Below are 23965 nucleotides of genomic sequence, written 5' to 3' on the forward strand. Positions count from 1 at the left end.
GTATTTTATTAGAATCCTCTCGTTACGCTGCCCAATTTTACTCTCAACACACACACACACACAGTAATACCTAATTGATTATCACACGTTCATATCGCAAGACTAGATCAAGCCATAACGAATGACCATGGATTCTCAGGCAAAACCTCTACTTAATTTGAATCTCCATAATTCATATAGTGGTAGCTTGTCAACACATGCTCTGGTTCGGATTGTCAGCATAGGAATTGGATTTTCGAATGCGTGGCATGAATACCAAGGTGGTTAGAGGCTGGATGGTTTAGAAATGATTGCATGTACCCGCTATTTATAACCAATTATGTACACCCCCGGCGGATTATCGGAGATTGATGACAATCTGTCAGGACCTGACACATGTCGAAATAAGTCATAACAGATAACTCTTTAGCCATATTTGAACCGTTGGCAGTCCGTCACCTATTGACTTAGCGCCTGATGGTCGGGTAAAAACTCTGTATATTATTGTGTTAGTTGTATAGTTTTAATCGGTTATTATTTGAAATGTGATACTTCATACATGTTTTATATGTCGCAGGTCATTGGATGTAACGCTACTTAATTTGGAGTTGTAAGTGATGAGATGAAGTATCGAGATGACCAACATGCAAAAAGGAATCAAACAACTAAAAAGGAATAAACTGTATGTCACTTTTAATCCGCGCTACACGAAGCGCGAGACAAGTCCTCTGTTTTATGCGAAGGACCTAGAAGAAGGAAACTTCAAGCCTCGATCATATTCCAATCATTCCCCTTGGAATTTCACTCAATAATTGAAGACCCAATGATTGTTATGCGCATCTAGTTCCTTCGAGTAATACCCGATTATAAGATTATGTAACCTAGGTTTAGTATTCTATACGTTTGATTTGATTTGATCCTTTATAATTAAATAAGCATTGTGGATTAAGTTATTATTGTTGTTTGGATTCATATTTGTTAAGATTTCCTTTCATCGGTAGCATTGTGAAATGAGAATTGCTATTAAGACTGATTCAGGTTAGAATTGTTAACTCTTTCTTGTTTATGAAGTGTAAAATTATCTTTGATTCATGTTGTGAAGGTTTCCTTGCACCAGTTAAGAGTGTGCACGGTTTGGTTCGGTTAATTTTGGTTAATAACCATTTTCAAACTTGGGATAAAATTTTGCTTGAAAATACATGAAATGAATGTTTAAATACATGAAATGAATGCATAACCACAAATAAAGGTATAAATATATGAATTTGAGATGTTAGTATATGAAACGGAGATATAAATACATGAAAATGATAGTATTAAACTATTAATACATATAATACATTAAATAGAGGGTGGAAAGACTTGAAAATATTAAAAAGTGAAGAGTTCGGTTCGGTTCGGTTAATTCGGTTTTCGGTTTCGTCGGTTTTTTCGGTTCGGTTTCGGTTAACGATTCGGTTATTACTCACCCCTAGCACCAGTTACATGTGATCGACAATTATTGACACCTATGATTAATTGGTAAATCTACTTTGTGATGTGTGTTTAACTGAAATCAAGTCATTTATGTAGACTAACCTAGTTTTGCATGTTTTTGAATGTGGGTATGGTTTTTTTTCCATTAATTGTTTACAACTTATGAAGTGATCGTTTATTTCAACCTATAATTAATACTAGCGTGATCAGCACTCAACTATTACTTCATAATAAATAACAAACTTCATAAATGGTTAAAATCGGTTACACTAGTCATTGGCCATAGACTATTAGTGGTTCGACACTATACTTACCATAACTAGCTTAAGTTGAATAGGACCACTGATTTAATATTATATTTGACCGGCCTTTCGACATCGATCACAATTTGGCGCCGTTTCTGGGGTGTTTGCGTGTTTAGTTTTTTTCTTTTTTGAGTTATTTGATTTTTATAATCTATTTTAATTTTTTTTCCTTTTTTCGCGAGGTGTGTTTATTGTGTAGGTGACAGGTGCTAGCACACTCGTTTTTCAGGAAGACAATCACCATATGTGCTTGAGCTATAAATTGAAATATTAGAAAGACAAAATCGTGCTTAACAAAGACAATTGGAAACCAAAACCCATTACCAGATGATAATCAGTTCAACCTAAACAAAATTTACTTAATCCAACATAACCAACCCGAAAATAACCCAAGCACCAACCATGCTAATAAGGAAAACCCTAGACCACCAAATCCACTCAAACCTATTCACACCAACCAGAACTTGAAGTACTCAGTAAACCGATCAATAAATAGAAATAATTGCCAACCCACGCCATCAGTCCCACACAACACCCCTCGTAACCAAAGATTAGTGAATCAAGATGCAAATTATGTCGGTATTAACTGAACACACACAGACGAAGATGGAGAAGGAAATTGGGATGATCAGAAGGCGAGCAAATTGGTAACAATTGGAATATTCATGACAACATTGGGTTTAATGAAGAACATGGATTTAAGGATTGTTGGGAAATACCTGAGCCACCATTTAATAATCAGCAGGGTGCTGGGAATGAAAACAAGAGTGTGGTTGGTAACCAAAATGGCATTGGGAGATATAGGGGCAATTAGGGTAATTTGAGACAAGATGAAGAACCGCCAAGTGGGGGCAAGTTAATAGAATTGGTCAAAGAAAAAAGGAACATCATGGTTCCATCTAAGGTGTAAACAGTTGGTTCAAACCGACTATATCTAATGCTACTTCGCTAATAGTATTCCTAGTTTGTGTATCAGGACAACAGACATTCAATTCTCGTTTTTTGTCTTAAGTTAATTGTTTGCCTACATTTCATGGTATCGCATCTAACAAGCCATATTCTCATTTGTTAAATTTTGAGACAATCTACGGATTGATTGGTGGTGGGACTTTTGATTGAGACAAGGTTAGGTTAGGTTTATTTCAGTTCTCCTTGAAGGACAAAGCCAAACAGTGGTTTAATTCACTACCAATTAACATTATCAGAAATTGGGAAGAAATGCATCAGACATTTTTAAATGAATATTATTCACAAGCCAATACAGATGAAACCAGAATAGAAATTTTCCACTTTCAAAAAAAATTGGGTAAATTATTCTATGATTCATTCATCTCACACTTTAAAGAACTTATCCGAACATGCCCACATCATCAGATTGAATTATGGGAATAAATTAAGTTCTTTGCTGATGGATTGACATATGAAGACAGAAAGCACCTGATAGCCTCGAGCAACAATAAATTATTAAACTAACCAGCTGAGGTATACAAATGGGATTTCTTGGATTGGACGTGTCAAGATTTAAAGGCCAAAGCATTTGCTAAAAGAAGAAGAAGAAACTCCACAACCAAATCAGTAAAATCAACAATAAGTGAAGATGACTGTACAGCAGCTTTAGAGCATGAATTGTTACTGTTGAAGAAAGGAAATGCCAAGAAAGAGGTTGGTAAAGTTCCAAGTTTGTGAAGATTGTGGGAACTAAGACATAATGTAGAAATTTGTCCCAATTATGAAGATGAAGATGAGCCTTAAGAAGTTGATTATGCATATGAAGATACCAGAGGTCAAGGTTTTAATTCAAACACGTACCACTCGGGCTTGAGGAACCACTAAACTTCATATACGAGAATGCTGCTACTCAGTCGAACCCAAATTTTCAAGGCTTGAGTCAGAACCAACATCAAAGTAATTATCGTCAAAGTGGTTATCAGCAAAATTTGTATAATCAAAACGAAAATCGGGGGTATAACAGAGATAATTAGTGGGGTAATAGTTCTTCAGGTGGGCATAATCAGGACCAACAAAAGGGTCCTCGGGTACTGAGAATCTATGCATACAAAGTTGGATGTGTTGCTGAAGATTGTGACAGACATACGGAAACAAAAAGAGCTGAGAGACAATTTATCGGCAGCAGTTGAGAAACAAGTGGGGCAGCTAGCAACAAATTTGGCATCATTAAAAGAACCGGGTCAACTACCAAGTGATGCAACAACAACCCGCAACATTTCAGCTCAAGCTCGAAGAATATGTCAATCAGGTAGCTCGAAGAATAATAAAGTTGGACCGCCACCACTTGCTAAAGGGGTGGTGAAGTAGGGATGAACATTTTGTCCCAAATACCCGTACTCGTACTCATAAAATACCCGTACACGTATTCATATCCGTACCTGTACCAATTTAGCCTATTCAGTATGTGTATTAGTACTCGTTTTTGTTGAATTTTGGTACATGTATAATCGGGTACATGTACGGGTATGTTTGATATTTTGTACATATTTGGAACATGTAAGGGTTTAATTGAGATTTTTATATTTAATATATAAAATGAATTCTCCAACCATTTTATCATTTGAACAAGTACCAAATGTTTCTTCAATATTAAATAATATAACATCCAAACTCAAACAAAAATATAAATTACTTAAAGTCGGCGACCAGATTAGGGGTTTTCAATACTATCATTAAATCGGCGACCAATTTGGTACTTTTACTATTTGGTACCCATCACATACCTATACAAGTACTGGTAGCCAGACTAATTCAGGTTGTTTGCTACTCGTATTGCTACCGATTTCAAGATCGTCGAAGATTTGGAAATAAAGAGGCAAAGGGTACAAAAACAGGTGTCGCACCGAAATACACGTACTATACCGAAAAATTTGGTACAAGTATTGGTACATGTTTTTATTGATTTTCAGTACGAGTACAACTAGGTACATGTACGGGTACGAATACGGGTACTGTACCAAGCTCATCCCTATGGTTGAGGATGTTGATGAAATTGTCGACCGTGATGACAAACTAGAACCAGTAAACTTGATTGGACTAGAGAAAAGTAGAAGTAAAACTGAAACTAAAGAACCAGTTATGAAGGATAACACCACCAACCCTAAGGGTAAGCGGAAGGAAGTTAAAACCGTCCTTTATCCCAAAGCTTTGGTGGAGCCACCCAAGACGAAGATGGTGAATAATGTTAATGCAATATTATATGTTTGTATTTTACTTTGTACTTGTATGATCTTAGAATGAACAAATAGGTACCATTAGCGTATGAGGTTTATTCACCTATTTTGGATGACATTCGCCTATGGTGTTGGAGAATGGACAACATTCGTTTAAAATCAAACTCATACACTAGAGATGTCAACGAATGAGCTTATGTAATTCTAATAAGCTAATAAATAGTTATCAATTTGATTTACATGTTTAAGCCTCATTACTTTGTCAAATTCTCTCTGTACACACACACTTCACACAATTAAACCTAACTGATTAATACATCGATATACCGAATAACTAGAATAGATCCCGATATGGATTCTCATGTGGCATTAGAGCTTTCTATATTGGCACGTTGAAAAAAAAAATCCCCTCGTCAGAGTGACGCTACCGAGAAGGTTTTTTGTTTCCTCCTACCTATCTCTTTAAATACATATTTACCCAACCCAAAATTTTAATTGCATATTTCCCTCATTAATCATAAAAATAAGAAATTTACCCATTTTAATTTATTTTTTAATTAAAAATAATTTATGCAATGACTATTTTACCCTTAATTTTGCGTGCTTTCAACCAAAAACCAAAACCCCCTACCTAACAACCCCCCCCCCCCCCCCCCCCCCCCCCCGTGGTAAGAAAACCATATACCTCGAAAAATCTAACTATAAAAGCTAAAGTAAAGCCAAAAACTAAACCCGATGGCTAGATTGAGAAGGTTTTGTTTTTGTTTTGTAGCGAGGGATGATAGATAAACATTTTGTTTTTTATAATTTTGTGTTTTATTGGTTTATGATTATTATTTAGTTTTCTGTTGAGAGTAATTTAAGTTATGAATACTTTAAGTTATGAATGAATACGGAGCGGGAGGAGAAACATGTAATTTAATTTTTAGTTGCTTCGCATTTAAAAGACCAGTGAGAAGATATATGTGAAGGATTTTATCTTTGTTGGGGAAAATAATAAATAAATAAATAAATAAATAATCGAGTAAGTTGAAATCTTGGATTCGTTGGTTTGGGTTTGTTATCTGTTTACTAGTGCCATGGAAGTAGTCTCGACCGCTAGGCTTCCCTGCTCGTTTGCACCCTTTCATTCCTCCACTCGAATTTCTCCTTCTTTATCCCCAGGTAGTTTGCATAATTTAATTCTAGGCCACGGAAGGAAAATTCAGATTAATTTTGAAGTAGAACCATGGTATTAATTAAATTGGCTTGGCTGGTTTTATTAAAAAAAAACAGGAGGAGGTTTCAGACACTCAGTCCTACCAAGTTTAATATCCAAACACAGGAGGAGTTGGAGGAGGAAGAGGACTTCACACTCACTCAACAATGCTAATGCTAATGCTGCTGCATCAGGTGTGTGCTTCTTCATATTATTATTATTATTAATATTTATACGCCTAACACTAGCCTAATTATTTTTCAGCCTCGGTACAACCTCTCACAGAAGATGATCCAGTGGAGGTTCCTACTAGCGGGAATTCCATTCGAAGGCGGTTTCTTGAGTTTTATGCTGCAAGAGGTCACAAGATTCTTCCAAGTTCTTCTCTTGTGCCTGATGATCCTACTGTTCTACTCACCATTGCCGGCATGCTTCAGTTCAAGCCTATTTTTCTTGGAAAGGTACCGTACCTAGCTAGCTATTCAGTTTCTTTTCTTTCTAACAACTTGCTTTCTTTATTCAAGCAGGCGGCGAGGCAAGTACCGTGTGCTACTACTTCGCAAAGGTGTATACGTACCAATGATATTGAGAATGTGGGTAGAACATCTCGACACCATACGTTTTTTGAGATGCTCGGGAATTTTAGCTTTGGTGATTACTTCAAGAAAGATGCGATTAAGTGGGCTTGGGAACTTTCAACCATAGAGTATGACAGTTTCTCAATACATAAAAAAATATTCAAAATTTGAAATTAAACCATCTGATAATATGCATCCTAAGACTGTTTCAGTTACAAGTATCTTGCTTTTGTTTCAGATTTGGATTGCCTGCAGAGAACTTATGGATAGTGTCTATGAAAAGGATGAAGAAACATATGCAATATGGCATAATGAGGTGAATGAAACATCAGTTTTTATTGAATATAATGTTTGACCACCCCACTTTTGTATAAATGTTTTGAATAGAATGAATATTTTGAACCATAATCATTCGCACCCATTGGCCAGTTTGAATTATTTGATCTTTAGAAACTCAAACAAGGTTAGCTTTAAAGAACTTGTGTCTTACAATTCATATGTTGTTTAATGCATAAAAACCTCTCATTTTATTCAAATTATTATAGTATTGGTAAAATTATTACTTTTTGACTACTTATTCTATATCAAATAATTAACCCTTTTGACCTATGTTACAGCTAGAATAAGTATTAAGCGTCTACTAGTAAAATAAATGGGCTGAATTGTAATAGATGTAAACGACTGAGTTTTTTAAACACAGTTATTATTATTATTATTATTTTATTATCTTTTTTACAGTTTAGCTAACAACACGAAGTTGGCTTAAAGAAGATTAAAGAGGAAGAAAACGTTAATTATATGTTACTGTTGTGTGTTTGCTACAGATAGGTGTTCCTGCAGACCGTGTAAAGAAGATGGGTGAAGAAGACAACTTTTGGACAAGCGGTGTGACGGGCCCATGTGGGCCCTGCTCAGAAATCTACTATGATTTCCATCCGGATAGGGGACACTCAGATGTTGTAAGTTCTAGTCTTGGTTGCAGGTGGTGTTGACCTTTTCATCATGATGTTGACTTTTAATGTTCATACCTAGGATTTGAATGATGATACGAGGTTTATAGAGTTCTACAATCTTGTCTTCATGCAATTCAACAAAAGAGATGACGGTTCTTTAGAACCCCTCAAACAGAAGAATATAGATACAGGTATGGGCTTAGAACGCATGGCCCGCATCTTGCAAAAGGTATTCGAAAAACTCCCTTTCATGCTGTCAAATTAGCACGTTGGAACATTAACAGTTTTGTTTTTTAACAGGTTCCCAACAACTATGAAACTGATTTGATTTTCCCGATTATCGAGAAAGTGTCGGAATTGGCAGATGTCTCGTATGCCCTTGCAGACGATTCTACAAAAACCAAACTTAAAGTACGTACTCTACTGCGTTGTTTCTCCTCCTATGATGAAACATTTGATGAGTTTGGTAACTTGATTAATTAGGTTATCGGTGATCACATGAGGGCGATTGTTTACCTAATATCAGACAGTGTTTTCCCATCAAACATCGGTAGGGGTTATGTGGTCAGACGCCTTATTAGGCGGGCAGTACGTATGGGAAGATTACTCGATATACGTGGAGATGAAGTTGGCAACCTCGAAGGGACGTTTTTGCCAATTGTTGCTGAAAAGGTTATAGATTTGAGTAATGAAATCGACCCCGAATTAAAATCAAGAAAATATCGTATTCTAGAAGAGTTAAAACGAGAAGAGTTACGTTTTGTGGTAACATTAGAAAAAGGCGAGAAGCTTCTAGAAGAAATGTTGGATGATGCTTTAGAAAAAGCAAATATAAACAACATCGGTCCGTGTTTGTCGGGAAAAGACGCGTTTCTTTTGTACGACACTTATGGTTTTCCAGTTGAAATAACCATGGAAGTGGCTGATGAACGTGGGGTTACTATAGACATGAGCGGTTTTGACATAGAAATGGAAAATCAAAGGCGGCAATCACAAGCCGCACATAACACGGTCAAACTCACAGTTGAAAACGGGTCAGAGTTGACCAAGAATATTCCTGACACTGAGTTTATCGGTTACGATACCCTTTATTCTAAAGCGGTGATTAAGGGTCTTTTGTTGAGTGGGAAATCGGTTGTGGAGGTTTCGCAAGGAAATGAAGTTGAAGTTTTATTGGATCGTACACCCTTTTATGCTGAGTCCGGTGGTCAAATTGGAGACCGTGGAGTACTAAAGGTCAACGGTAGCGTTATAGAGATAGGTGATGTGCAAAAGTCGTTAGGAAACATATTTGTACATAAAGGCGTGATTAAAGAAGGAAGCGTTGCAGTTGGTAAAGAAGTTGAAGCTGCAGTCGATGCAAAACTAAGGCAGCGGGCAAAGGTAACTATTATAATCAGAGTAAATTACACGGAATATGTATGTCCCAGTGGTTTAGGTCAAAATTTGGATTTTGTCCCTAATGTTTTAAAATTGCATGTTTTTTCTCTTTCATAAATTATTATTGCTATTACTACTACAGTACTACTACTCCTGCTGCGAGTTAAAACAAAACATAATAGTGGTAGTAATATTAATAACAATAATAATGTGTGAGAAAATAAATAAAATAACGAAAATGAACGAACACATTACGGACGTGTTATAAATAATAATAGTAATAGTAGTAATAATTATAAAATTAGTAATAAAAATAATAATAGCAATAATAAGAAGTATAAGGGGTTGAATTGAAAATTTAAAAGATTGAAATATTAACGGCTTAGATATGTAACTTTTGAAAAGGGCATAATAGCCATTTTACCTGACCCAAGGACCGTTTCATAGAGTAAACGGTAAGGTAACTTTTAAACATTAGGGACGCAATCCAAAATTTGGCCTAAAAACCACAGGACCATCCGTGTAGTACTCTATCATGAGTAATTATAATTATTTAAGTTGTTTAAAAACAAATATGTTTTTAGGTTCATCATACGGCTACTCATTTGTTACAAGCGGCGCTGAAGAAAGTTATAGGACAAGAGACATCACAGGCTGGTTCAATGGTGGCATTTGAACGACTAAGATTTGATTTCAACTTCCATCGACAGCTTCTTGATCATGAGTTAACAAGAATTGAAGATTTAATCAATGAATGGATTGGAGATGCAACTCCTCTCCAAACTGAAGTAATGCCTATTGCTGATGCTAAAAGTGCTGGGGCAATAGCAATGTTTGGAGAAAAATATGGCGAAGAGGTATGTTTTAGAAAAATATCTTAAATTTTTAGAGTAAATTACAAGTTACGTTCCTCTATTTGATTCTGTCCTTAACTTCAATAAGTACACTAAACGACTTGAAGTTCATATATTGTCGCACTTTTGTCCTTTTCACTAACCGGTGTTAACTTTAATGCAAAGTGTGATAACATATTATAAACTGTAGGGATATTCGATGTACTTGTTGATGTTAACAAAAAAAATCCGCAATTGACCGTAAACATAAAAAAACGTAACTTCTAATATACTCATTTTGACATAATGGAATAATTCTTTTCTTCTTCAAAACGTGTATAATAATAATATCATACGTACCACACCTAGAATCCTAATATCGAGTATGCCCCTTTTTCAGAATTTATACCCCTTAAAACTGTTGGCCAGATGGAACAAACAATCGAATCAGACAAACGAACACTAGATATTGGGGTGACAACCATCGACTCTTTCATATAATCAAACGAACTTAACGAACGAACTTAACAAACTTACATAGAGAAGAGACTCCTTGACACACAAAAAGCAATAACCTAGACCCCTATTTATAGATCTACGTAACTTGCTCTCCAAGACAATTATTAAACTTCTCTCTGTTAGTAGTATGTTTGTGTATTGGGTTACAGCCCATCATATGGTTAGCTAGAAAGCCCATGGGCCCAGTTTTTGACACAGTTAGGGTTTCCCACTTGTATATATAGATGACACAATTAGGGTTTCTCACTTGTATATTTTATTAATTTAATAAACATCATTCCTTTTACATGGTATTAGAGCTACGACTCTCGTTCCAAACCCTAGCCGCCATCTGATCTGAAACTTAACCCCTAGATCTGAAATAAACCCCTATTCGCTTTACTTTCTACTCAGGTCACGAAATCTTTTTTCAAGACACCTTTCACTGTCATCGCCTCTGCCATCATCATCAGCACCCTCCGATTTACCACCCCTAAAAAGCCGCCGCCAAACCACCGCCGCACGCGCCACCTGTACTCTGCCGCTACCGTTGCCGCCCAAGTGCCGCCGCGTAACAGCACATGACCTCACCTCCGGCCACCGGGTTTTTTCCAGGTTACTTAAAATTCTTCTACGAACCTTCATGTCGTGTTAGTTTTTCCAACCGGCAACCTTCTGTTTTTTGTTTTGGTTCGGGTGCTTGTATTCGTTCGATAAGTAACTATTAGATCCAATGGGAGACAAAAAGACTTTTGAAAATCAGATTGCTCCAGGTATTATTAATTATTCAGTTGTTTTTCGCATTCCGGTCAAACTTGATTCTAGTAATTGGGGGTTGTGGAGCCTCTTTGTTCAGAAAGGTCTTACAAGTGTAGACAAAGAAGACCGTCTCACTAAACAACCTCGTGATCCGATTTCTTGTGAATGGCTAATTGGTGATAGTGGAATGTAGATGGCACTGAGGAATGCCATGGAGCCACATATACTCACTATTGCCCAAAGTTTCCCCACCGTAAAAGATATGTGGGAACACCTTCCTCATCATTCTCTGCTAAGGAATTTTTCACCCATGCATACTCTGTGGTGGTCCAGGTGGCCTACAGCAGGGTTGAACAAGGAGATTATTCTTTCACTGATTACTTTACCCGTTTTTCAACGATCCGAGATGAACTTCGCTCTATGTTTCCACCCATTATTGATATAAAAGTTTAGGAGGAGCGATACAGTAAAATGGATGTCATGACATTCATTGCCGGTATATCACCTAAGTACTCAAGTGCTCGACCTCTATTGTTGAGCAACCCTGCTGCCACTTCTTATGTTGCATCAACGTACCATTTACTACGTGAGATGTATCGTCCTAATGAAACTCCCACACTCGTAAAAGTATTTGCCGAGGCTCCCATCAAACTCACAAAAAGGGAGTCGGAAGAGGCAGTGGTATTGTCTGTCACTATTGTAAGGAACCTGGTCACACGAAATGGGATTACCCGAACCGTCCTCCTAGAAGTCGGCCACCTCCTAGACCCAAAGCTCGCATGGCCACTACTGGTGAGACTCCCGATCCAAGTGCTACCCCAGCCTACACGTTTAGCGAAGAAGATTATTGTCGACTCTAGCATCTTCTAGCTTCTCAGACAACCCCCCTCCTCCACGCGCTAATGCTGCCGATTCAAGTACGTTTCCTAGTCTCTCCTCATCTTGGTTATCGATTCTGGAGCTACTCATCACATGACTGGGAACTTGGGTATTCTTTCCAACCTTCATAAAGTTTCCCACCAACCAGTTCTACTTGCTGATGGTTCCTCATGCCCTGTTTTTGGCATTGGATCCATCAATAATTCAACAAACCTAAACCTTTCATCTGTTTTATTTGTCCCTAAATTTCCCGATAGCCTTTGCTCGGTAAGCCAACTTACAAATCAAAATAATTGTTCAGCCAAATTTTATCCTACTCACTATATCTTTTAGGAACTAGGGACGAACCGTCTGATTGGCACAGGTTTTGAATCAGGAGGTCTTTACCGCTTATCCTTTCCGTCACATTCTACAGCGAATATATGTGTTTCAAGAGAAGAGTCAAGGAGGAGCACTGTCGATTGGGTCACTCCTCTATAGCGGTTTTGAAGCAAATGAGACCGAATTTACCCTTTTCATCTTTTAACTTTCATTGAGTCGTGTCTAACTTGGTAAACATACCATACGTCCCTATCCTCCTAGAGTGTCTAATCGAGTCAGTTTTCCTTTTGAACTCTTGCATTCTGATGTATGGGGCCCTTGCCCTACGAAGTCTACTTTGGGTTTTGAATATTTTATTACCTTTAATGATGATTATTCTCGTGCTACTTGGGTTTACTTATTAAAATCTCGTAGTGAGGTGTTTTCCACCTTTTGTGAATTTAATGCTTATGTCCGTAATCAGTTTAACACATCAATTAAGACCTTACGATCCGATAATGCAAAAGAGTATTTTTCCACCGACTTCACTTCGTATTTAAAATCCCACGACATTATTCATGTATCTTCGAATGCATATACATCCCAACAAAATGGTTTCTGAACGCAAACGCAAAAATCGTCACCTATTGGATGTTGCTCGCACACTCATGTTCCAGTCTCATGTTCCACAGATTTTGGGAGACATCGTTCTTACTGCCACTTATCTGATTAACCGCATGCTGACACCTGTCCTTCTATCCTGTTTCCTAATGGCACTCCCTTTTCACTTGCATCTAAAGTTTTTGGTTGTGTGGCCTATGTACATGACCATCGTCCGAAAATCACTAAACTTGATCCTAGAGCTATTCGTTGTGTCTTTCTTGGTTATTCTCGAGTTCGAAAAGGGTATCGGTGCTATAGCCCTTCCCTTCATCGATACTACCAGTGCCGATGTCACTTTTCATGAGTCATGTCCTTACTTTCTTGTGCATCCCACTACCTTTATATAGCCACATCTACTCTTATTCCCACTCTTCCTATGCTGGTGTACCATCTGATCCTCCGGTCTCGACTGCTTCTGATTCTCCTACCATGGACCCACCGACAAAATCTCCACCTTTACTTTTCACATATAGTCGTCGAAGCAAAATCAAACATTGGAGTCTCCTGATTCTCAACCGGGCCATGATGTCGGTACATCCTCAGCTCCACTACCTTCTGACCCAACCGTCTCTTTGCCTACTCCATCCTCCCCAACCACTCCCAAACCAAATACCACCACCACTACACAACATGACCTTATGTATGACCCTCCTAGTGCTCCCTTTCTCGATATACCTATCGTCTTTCACAAAGAACCACGACACTGCACCCGTTACCTATTCAGGATTATGTTGGCTACTCTCACCTATCTCTTGAAGCTCATGCCTACTCCACTACCCTTGATTCCTACCCGATTCCCAAGAATGTGACAACAGCTCTCGCTCACCCAGGATGGCGACAGACTATGGAAGAAGAACTCAGGCCCTAAGATCTAATCATACATGGGATCTTGAGATGCTTCACGTGGGGAAGCGTATTATTGGTTGTTGTTGGGTGTTCACAGTTAAGCTACACCCGGATGGTTCTTTACATCTCTTAAAAAGCTCGGTTGGTCGCTAAGGGGTATTCTCAGGCATATGGCATTGACAATGATGAAACTTTCTCCTCGGTTGCTATGCCATCTGTCCGTATCTTCATTGCCCTTGCTGCCATTAATCATTGGCCGCTCCATCAGCTTGATATCAAGAACGCCTCCGTTAATGGTGTTCTTGAGTAGGAGGTTTAGGTTTACATAGAGCAGACACCTGGTTTTATCGTCGAGGAGGAGGCCTCGAAGGTTTGCATGCTACGTTGTTCTCTGTATGGTCTTAAACAGTCTCCCAGGGCATGGTATGGTTTGGTCGATTTTCTAGTGTTATGGGACAATTTGGGATGACTCATAGTGATATAATCACTCTGTCTTCTTTAGACACCAAAAAGGCCAACGAATTATTGTAGTTGTTTATGTGGACGATATCATAATCACAGGTGATGTTGAAGTTGGGATTACCGAACTCAAAATAGTTTCTTCAGTCTCAGTTTTAGGTTAGCAACTTAGGTCGACTAAGGTACTTTCTGGGCATAGAGGGATCTCAATCTCCACAAGGAATACTTCTCTCTCAACGGAAGTATGTCCTTGATATGTTTACCGAATGTGGCTTACTAGGCTGCAAGCTAGTTGATACTCCGATGCTTCTTACAAAGAAGCTCCTCCCGGAGGAAGGGGATCAGTGAAGGATCCAGAGCGATACAGACGATTGGTTGGTAAACTAAATTATTTGACTGTCACACGACTGGATATTTCCTTTACTGTCAATCTTCTGAGCCAATTTATGGCGGCACCATACACCGGTCACTGGGACGATGCCCTTCGTGTCTTAAGATATCTTAAGACCACACCAGGTTTGGGTATATTATATTCCTGATCAGGGTCATTGCCGTGTGGGTGCCTTCACAGAAGAAAGAGATGGTCGGATATCAGGGTTTCAGACGCAGATTGGGCAGGTTGTCCGATCTCTCGACGATCTACCACCGGATATTATGTGTTCATTAGAGGAAATCTTGTATAATGGAAAAGTAAGAAGCAACACACGATATACCGGTCGAGTGCCGAATCGAAGTATAAAGCCATGGCAAATGTAACATCATAGATGACATGGGTACGTCGTCTTCTCATAGATCTCAAGGTTGTTTCTAACGACTTGATGCGGTTATACTCATCATCATCGTACTCACTATATCCCACCAATAGCAAAAGCTATGGTAGGGTCTGAGGAGGGTAAGATGTAGACAACCTTACCTTTACCCTTTAGGAATAGAGAGGCTGCTTCCGGTGAGACCCCGACTCGATAGTAGTTTTGTATCAAGCCTTGGACATAAGGAACATGACACTCAACCATCGGGACAACGCCGATTGGTGCATGTACCCTTGTCTTTCGGCTATCAACGCCACCACATGATGCTTGATTAACCTTCTTGAAGAGGTTATACTGTGATAGGCAATCAACTATTCACATAGCCAAAAATCAAGTATTTCATGAGAGGACAAAATATATTGAGGTTGACTGCCACCTTATCAGAGATCGAGTAGTAGGCACACAAACAGATCAGTCATCCATTCAACCAGTTCATGTGAAGACAAACTTTCAGCTAGCAGACATTCTCACTAAACCTCTCCGAAAAACTCAGATTTGTAACAAGTTAGGCATGTTTAAGATCTTTGCTCCAACTTAAGGAGTAGTGTTAGTAGTATATTTGTGTATTGGGTTATAGCCCGTCATATAGTTAGCTAGAAAGCCCATGGGCCCAGTTTTGGATACAATTAGGGTTTCCCACTTGTATATATAGATTTACTCTCTTTGTATATTTTATTAATTCAATACACATAATCCCTTTTACACTCTCCAACAGAAAAACTTTACTAAACCTATTACAATTCAATTAATTAAAATAACATAACAAAATAAACCATTAACTTAATTAATAATTCAAGATTAACCTTCATTCACCCCCCCCCCCCCTAATCTTGAATTGCTCTTCTTCTTGCTTTTGTATCGCCAAGGTCTTGAATTCCCAATAGCACTCTTGACTCTTCAGTTTTAATCGTTGATTCGTCTTGAATTCATTGTTAAAACCATCTACATTGATCTCATATACAACTTCATGCTCCACGTTCTTTTTTTAAACTTTTCTTTTCTTTCTTTGCTCAAAACCTGCTGATGGGTTATTCATTCTTTCTTTAACAGACCTTGCTAGGCATTTCATTTGAAAATTATTTTGAACCTTTCATTTGATTCTGACTTTTCATCAACAAATGCTCAATTGTTGACTTTTACACACAGTTCTAAATCTGCAGACTTGTTAGCTGCATTATTCCTTTCATTTGGTAGGTATCATATCCTTTCTCTCATCATCATGATCAGTAGTAGATTTCTTGCTTTGCTTTTGCTCACTTATCTTAACAGTGTTCACATCTTCAAGGTTGTTTTGAGTTAGAAAAACTTAGCTGAAGATTCACCATCTTCTCTTCTTTTTCTGAAGAATTTCTCTCTTTTTCTTCATCCAGTCTTTCTTTTTCTTCACTCTTTAAAAGAGTTTGCAAAGCTTCTTCTTTCTATGCAGCTTCATGAGCTTCCTTCTTACGTGCTTGTTCTTCTTGAACAATCACATCAAATTTTTCTTTCTCAGTGGCTTCTTGAGCTGCTTTTTCATCTTCTTCCTTTTATACATAATCAATTCCAAGAAATCAAATCTTCAAAGCACGTCATACTTCCTTAGCATTCATAACTTGTACCCCAATGCTGGCATATGTACCCCAATGTTGTGTACATCTTCTTTTCATTTACAACTACGTCAAGTAGCTAAGCCAACTGTAGGTTCAATAACATCCTTGGTTTTAAATTGCGCGCATAATGCGTGATTCGTCTGTTGTTGCACTAGTGAGAGCGCAACGCGACGGTTATTGCATTGGGATTACAAGATGCGGTGAATTTGCGCTAATTTCCGCAATATGCGCTGACTTGCAATTTTGGATTTTCTATAATTTTGAAATTTTGTCAAACCTTTTGATAAGAAATAGGGCTTCAGTTGAATAGAAATAGCGTAACACATAAAATCATCAATTGAGTCGATGGCAAGCGGTGGTTCTTCGATTCGGTTCTTCAAATCTTCAATTGAATAGATAGCGACTCTTAAATTAAGTGGTTTCTTTTTAGTTTTGGTTCTTTCAGATTCAGTTGAATCATGTTGACTAACGTGGTCTTTAATTTTGGTTATTAAACTCTTCAATATTATTTACTCATAACTGTTCCTTATTATTTCTCCTATTTTCTTGCAATCACCCTTCTATTTTATTTTTTTCTTTTCGCATTCATTTATCTAAACTTTATATTTTTTAAGTTTTTAAGAGTTAACATACTAAATAATATGTATAGTTAATTTTTTTTAACCATCTAATGAAGAAATATGTTAAAGTAATATGTGTAATTATAATTTCTAGTAATATGTTAAAGAACGCAACACACACGTGATGCGTTCGCATCACGCAACAGATTTTGAGACCAATCGCATCAGAGCGCATTACACAATTTAAAACCAAGATAACATCCCAAGAGCCATAATCCTTTTAGAAATACCTCAATCTTGGTCGACCATGCTTTGTAGTTTGATTTCGTCAATACTGGAAGTTCCCTAATCACCATAGTTTATTTCCTATCTTTACTTTCTTTTCTAGTTTGCTCTTTCAATTGGAATTAATTCCCGGTCCCGAAACCAATCTCCAACAAATATCTAAACACAAACTCTTCTATTTCTTCACGAACGAAAACCAGATTTGATTTTCTTGTTTAAAAGTTTACCAAAAAATAAAACCTACTTCTTTGGTTTTTTTTCTTGGTCATTGCAAACTCCAAAGTCCTAAGGTGATTGCAATATAAAATCCCACAATAAAGTGTTTTGATGTTGGCAGCTTGTGATTTGTTAAAGACCCACAAATAATTTGATTGCAAAATCCAAAATCGAAAAACAAATTCCTTCGTTCAAAACTTTGTACCGAAAATCAAAAAAGAAAAAAATATTACTGTCGATCTCTATGCCGCTAACCACCGCACACCGCCAATTACGACCAGGTCTAGACTAGTTTGAACGGCATGAACAGATGGAAAGAGCTTAACCGCTATGATAGCAATTGAAACTTGATTAGGATGTGTGAGTTTAGACTGTAAGAGCATTTACATCATATCCCTCATTTTTTTGTGAGTGGAGTTTTTATAAGGTAGGGAGTTGTTTAGGGTGTTGTGAGTGTAGGAGAGAAAATGTAATGATTTGTCTATATATTTGAATAGTTATTGTTTCACCCTATAAAGTTTTTAATATTTTTTTATAGTGGTTCTGAGTGGAGGAGAGAAAAAAGGTACCGATAAATGTATAAAAAATATTATTTAATTGAAACGAAGATAGAAAAGTTGTGATTTTTAGTGTAATTATAGATTTGGAGATAGGGGAATTGGGGAAGCCAGGAAGAGATGCGAATGCTCTAACAAGAAAGAAAATGGTACTATGGTAATATTATAAATTGTATTTAATGAAATGGGTAAATATTTTGAAGGGTATATTTAAATTTTGATATTAACTTTTTCTAGTTGACGGAAAGTAGCAATTTTCATGCAATCTCGTAATTCAATTATTCTAAGTATTGCATGATTATTGAGCGGCTAAATTTCTAGTAGCTATATTTTTTATTGTATAGATATATAGGGTCAAACCAATAAAGTGTGTTTTTATGCTGTATTTGTAAGATGATAAAGACTGAATTGAATTCATTCAATAATATAATAGAGTTAAACATGGCCCGTGGGCTCGACACTAAGACCCTAAATACTATAATTCCAGTGATCCCCGCAGTCAGAGTGGTAGAAAATCTGACACTCACTTGAAGAAATGCAAGAAAAGAAACATAAAACAAAGAACAACAACAATAATAACAATAACAAAACAATAACAAATAACAATAAGAATAACAATAAAAAAAACTAGTCTTGATCTCGATTCTTGACTTGTAGGTCCAAAATTCTGCCAAAAATCCACTATCTTTTTGACTTCGCCGGAAAAATAATCCATATTCTTCAATTTAGTGATCACATAGTTCTTCAAAAGGGTATGGTGAGGACCGTGGTCTGACGAAGGAGCAGCGACAGATAAGCATGACGACGTACTGTTGGACCCCTGACACTAAGGTTAGGTTAACTTGCCATTAGTTCGGTCCATGGCTTCCCGGTTCAAGTTCATTATCCCCGCAAGGATAGACACAATCAGTGTCATGAAAAACTTGAAAAAAAAAAAGAAACAATGGACACTCCACAACCGTGGTCGTGCGGTGGTTTGTCAAACCAAATGTTAAGTTAATTATTATTATTATTATTATTATTATTATTATTATTATTATTATTATTATTATGTTTAAGTAAGGGGTTAGTGGCTATTTTTGTTAGTTGATGGGTGTCCTTAGTAACTTGTTTTTGCTATTTATTTCGATACGTATTAATGAAATCATATCAGAAGTTTAAAATATTCTTTCTTCTCTAACAAGTCTCTTCAGCCCTTCCTAACCCTATCAAGGGTATCTGAGTCGTTTCGATCTCCAGTCGGAATTACTCCTTTTATCATGACGAACACAAGCAACCAAGATGTTGATAACACTCTCAAGAATCATGAGAAAGCAATCATAGAGATCCAAGCCGCGCTATCGGTACTAATGAAACAACAAGAACAATCAGCCAAACAACAAGAAGAGATCTTGAAGGTGGTGCGGGATAGATCGGTCCAGTTTAGCGGGGGTGGGTTTAGCTTGAGTTCATCGTCCTCTCTTGGTGATGCAGACTCAAAGGGTACCCGGCCCATGCGAATCGAGGTTGAATTTCCCAAGTTCTCGGGTGAAGATGTATAAGGTTGGCTTTATCGTTGCGAACACTTTTTCGCGATTGATGCAACTCCGGTGGAGATGAAACTCAGGTGCGCTATTGTTCATTTAGAAGGGGACGCGATCAAATGGCACAGGGCTTTCACGCGCACACGTAACGCTACCGTGTCTGATGTCTCGTGGGGGGACTATGTGCAAGCTATTTCAGCCCGTTTTTCTAATTCAATGTTTGAGGATCCCTAGGAGGAGATAGCTTCCCTCAACCAGACAGGTTCGCTTCACAGGTTCGCTTCACAATCTCAACACGGCTTTTGATTCACTATTGAATAAGGTAACACTTAGTGAAACCCAAGCTGTTAGTCTCTATCTTAAGGCCCTTAAACCAGAAATTAAGGGGTCTGTAAAGATGTTCAAGCCTCAAACACTACATGAGGTGTATGGGTTGACGAGAATGCAAAATATCAACAACACGAGCTTGATGAATCGACTTAAGGATGTAGAAGACGGGTCGCAAGATGAAGATGTCAAAATAACACCTCCGGTTTATGCTTCAAAACTCCCCTTGTTACCAAGTCCAACAACCGTGCCACTGACATCTAAACCCGGTACTCTTAGCTCGAGGCGTTTAACAAATGATGAACTCGAGTTAAAAAGGGCTAAAAGGGAATGTTTCTGGTGTACAGAAAAGTTTTTTTCGGGACACAAGTGTAAGAAAAAACAGCTTTACATACTCGAGGTGGAGGATGAAAAGCAACGGAAGAGGATGAAGACCATGTTACGTGAATCACTTTTTGAGGGCAAAAAGTGGATTAAGGGAGGAGTATTGTTACGTTAATTATTATTATTATTATTAATTATTTTTCTATTTTGTTTATGTAAGGGTTTAGTGGCTATTTTTGTTAGTTGGGGGGTGTCCTTAGTAACTTGTTTTGCTATTTATTTTGGTACGTATTATTAATGAAATCATATCAGAAGTTTAAAATATTCTTTTTCTCTAACAAGTCTCTTCAGCCTTTCCTAACCCTATCACCAAAGTCTGGTGATTGTGATCAAGCGACATTCTTCGGTGGCAGCGGACTGTAATATGACAGAAACAAAGGAATACAAGCGGACAACTGGCGACCGTGATTATGTGGCGGAGTGTCAAACCGAAGGCCTATGACCATGGTCAGGTAGCGTTCTTCGTGTGGTCCAGCAAGAACATAAAAAGAAAAAAAAGAATAAAGACAGGGAAGATGGGATACCATATCTAGAATGAGAGGGACATAAAACCGGCGAGAAATGTAACGAAAATCCAAGTAAACGGGTTTGTGGTGATTGAGATTCTGAGCACACCAGAAAAATAATCAGACCGAAAACCCGCTGAACATGCCCTCATGCTCCAGTCAGAGGCGGTCTAATAAATCCGTAGATTTAAGAGATGAGATCCTTAGATTTCAAAAGAAAACGGTTGAAACAACGATTTGCTTAACAGAGCCGGTGACATTGAGAAACCAAGAATCCGATTTGCTGAACATGTAATGATCATGTCAAATCTTCTCTGCTGCAAGTAATACGTTCAATTTTCTATGGCACCGAGAATGAATAGAATACCAAATAATATGTTCCAATTGATTTCTCCAATGGGGCGAGAACGGGTAATATCTTGAACCGAGACCAGGCCTTTATTAGAACTGGAAATAAAGAAAACACCGGAAATCAATCAATCATACCCAGTGAAATCCCACCAACAGCAAAGCTATAAGTAGGGTCTGGGGAGGGTGGGATGTAGGCACACCGTACCTCTATCCATATGGATAAAGAGGTGGCTTCCAGAGAGACCCTCAGCTCTAGAATACATATGTCTCGGGCAATATATGGAAATCAAAATCCAACAGTAAATAATAATAATAATAATAATAATACAAATAATAATAATAATAATATGTACACGGGAAGAAAACACCATTATTGTGTGTGACCAGAGTAAGGAAAATAGACGCCCTAAAGTGTTCATTTCTCCCTAAAACTCGTTAACTTTAATTCTACTTCTCCAAAAATTCCTATCCTCACTAAAGAAAACGAATTTGGACAGGGCGGTAGGGTTTGAATGCAGTGGTGACAGCTATGGTTTATTTGTGAGTGGGTGGCGTAAGTGGTAGAGAGCTTCGGGTGGCTCTGATACAATGTAAGATGGTAAATACTAGATTAAATTTATTCCATTCAATACAATTACAATATATAGAGTTAAACCGAGCCAGCGGGCTCGACACTAAAATCCCAAATACTATATTCCAGTAGTATTTATTTGGTTCTTGTATCTAATTATTTCCTTTACAATTTATGTTTTTTAGGTACGTGTTGTCAATGTTCCGGGTGTATCAATGGAACTGTGTGGTGGCACACATGTTTGCAATACTTCGGAGATTCGTGGATTTAAGATAGTTTCAGAACAAGGAATTTCCTCGGGCGTAAGACGTATAGAAGCCGTTGCTGGTGAAGCTTTTATCGAATACGTTAGGGATCGCGATAACTACATGAAGCAGCTTTGCTCCGCACTCAAGGTAATTATATATACATGATATGTAATTATATAAATGTATTTTTATTCAAGATTTGTAATCAATCTTCTGGTGTACAGGTAAAAGCAGAAGAAGTACCCGCAAGGGTAGAAGCAATTATTGAAGAATTAAGATTGGTAAAAAGTGAAGTTTCAGCCGCACGCGCAAAAACAGCTGTTTATAAAGCGTCAGTGCTTGCAAACAACTCATTTCATGTTGGGACTTCACAAATCAGGTTTCTTGATTTTGACTTCCTGAACTAGACCTGGAAACAAACCGAACGAACGGGGGCATGTTCGTTCATTTAACTTTACATGCACACAATTTTTTTGTTCATGTTCGTTCGCTATTAAAATATACATTTTTGTGTTCGTTCATATTCATTCCTTAACATTATATATATATATATATATATATATATATTATTTCCTATATGAAGTTTTCTGTTATTAGTTTAACGGACGTAAATGAACGAACAAAACATGTATTCATGTTCGTTTTTTTAATAAAATGAACAATTTATTTTTGTTCATGTCCGTTCGTTTTATTAATAAACGAAATTCCCACCAAGCGGTTCATTGGATGTTCGGTTCACTTACATAGTTCAAACCCCTTAAGTTAGATTATTATAAATCAAATCATGATCACCTTTGGGATTATTACAGATTCCAATATCTTTATTAATTATGATTTTGCGAACTGAAAAAGAATCTTGTTTTCGTTAGGGTGCTCGTTGAATTTATGGACGATACTGATGCTGATTCACTTAAAAGCGCTGCTGAATATCTTGTTGATGTTTTAAAAGATCCAGCTGCAATAATATTGGGGTCGTGTCCGGGTGAAGATAAAGTGAGTTTAGTTGCTGCGTTTAGTCCTTCAGTAGTTGGTATGGGGATCCATGCGGGGAAATTCATAGGGCCGATAGCAAAAATGTGTGGAGGAGGTGGCGGTGGCCGCCCAAACTTTGCTCAGGCAGGTGGACGGAAACCAGAGAAGTTGTCAAGTGCGCTCGAGAAAGCGAATACCGATCTTGTTTCGCTTTTATCTGAGAAAGCAAGCTAGTTATACGGAAGTGTCTTTCTCATTGCCCTTCAAATTTTGAAAAGGGGATATGAGTTGCGAAAGCATGTGAATTGTAAAGTCTGCTGCTCATAAAATACAAGAAAATTAGTGTCTATAAAAGGCTTCATTCATGTTTGGTATTTTATCTATTCGATTAATGTAAATATATTTATGTATTGTTAAAGTAAATAGGAAAATACGGGAAACTATTAATCTATATCTATATTATATATAAAGGAAGAGTGATGGGCACTAAAGTCATTTCATAATTGCATGACAAGGACAAGAAAGACATTTCATAATTCATGGTTTATGAAATTACTTTTTTATCCTTTTGATTAGGTCATTTCATAATTGAATGAAAAGGACAAAAATGACATTTCATAATTCATGATTTATAAAACCTTCTATTTCCAATTTAATGCAAAACAAATAAATTAAAATATATTATATAAAGGAAGATTGATGGGCACCAAGGCCATTTCATAATTGCATGACAAGAACAAAAAAGACATTTCATAATTCATGGTTTATGAAATTATTCT

The 23965-nt window shown here is 37.4% G+C and overlaps 1 pseudogene across 1 annotated transcript; it reads left to right on the forward strand.

The window, feature by feature from the left end:
• The first annotated feature begins 3809 nt into the window (after positions 1-3809).
• Positions 3810-23629, forward strand: LOC143611137 (alanine--tRNA ligase, chloroplastic/mitochondrial-like; annotated as a pseudogene). The gene is made up of 14 exons (XR_013149716.1): positions 3810-4072; positions 4679-4875; positions 6218-6334; positions 6405-6601; positions 6668-6846; positions 6957-7034; positions 7543-7677; positions 7751-7900; positions 7972-8082; positions 8155-9054; positions 9636-9908; positions 22152-22361; positions 22439-22593; positions 23084-23629. The product of XR_013149716.1 is annotated as an alanine--tRNA ligase, chloroplastic/mitochondrial-like (transcript).
• Positions 23630-23965: the final 336 nt, after the last annotated feature.

This window comes from Bidens hawaiensis, unplaced genomic scaffold, assembly GCF_021521415.1.
Source record: "Bidens hawaiensis isolate Kalapana, Puna unplaced genomic scaffold, B.hawaiensis_p1.1 tig00029614_1, whole genome shotgun sequence".
Taxonomy (NCBI): Eukaryota; Viridiplantae; Streptophyta; class Magnoliopsida; order Asterales; family Asteraceae; genus Bidens; species Bidens hawaiensis.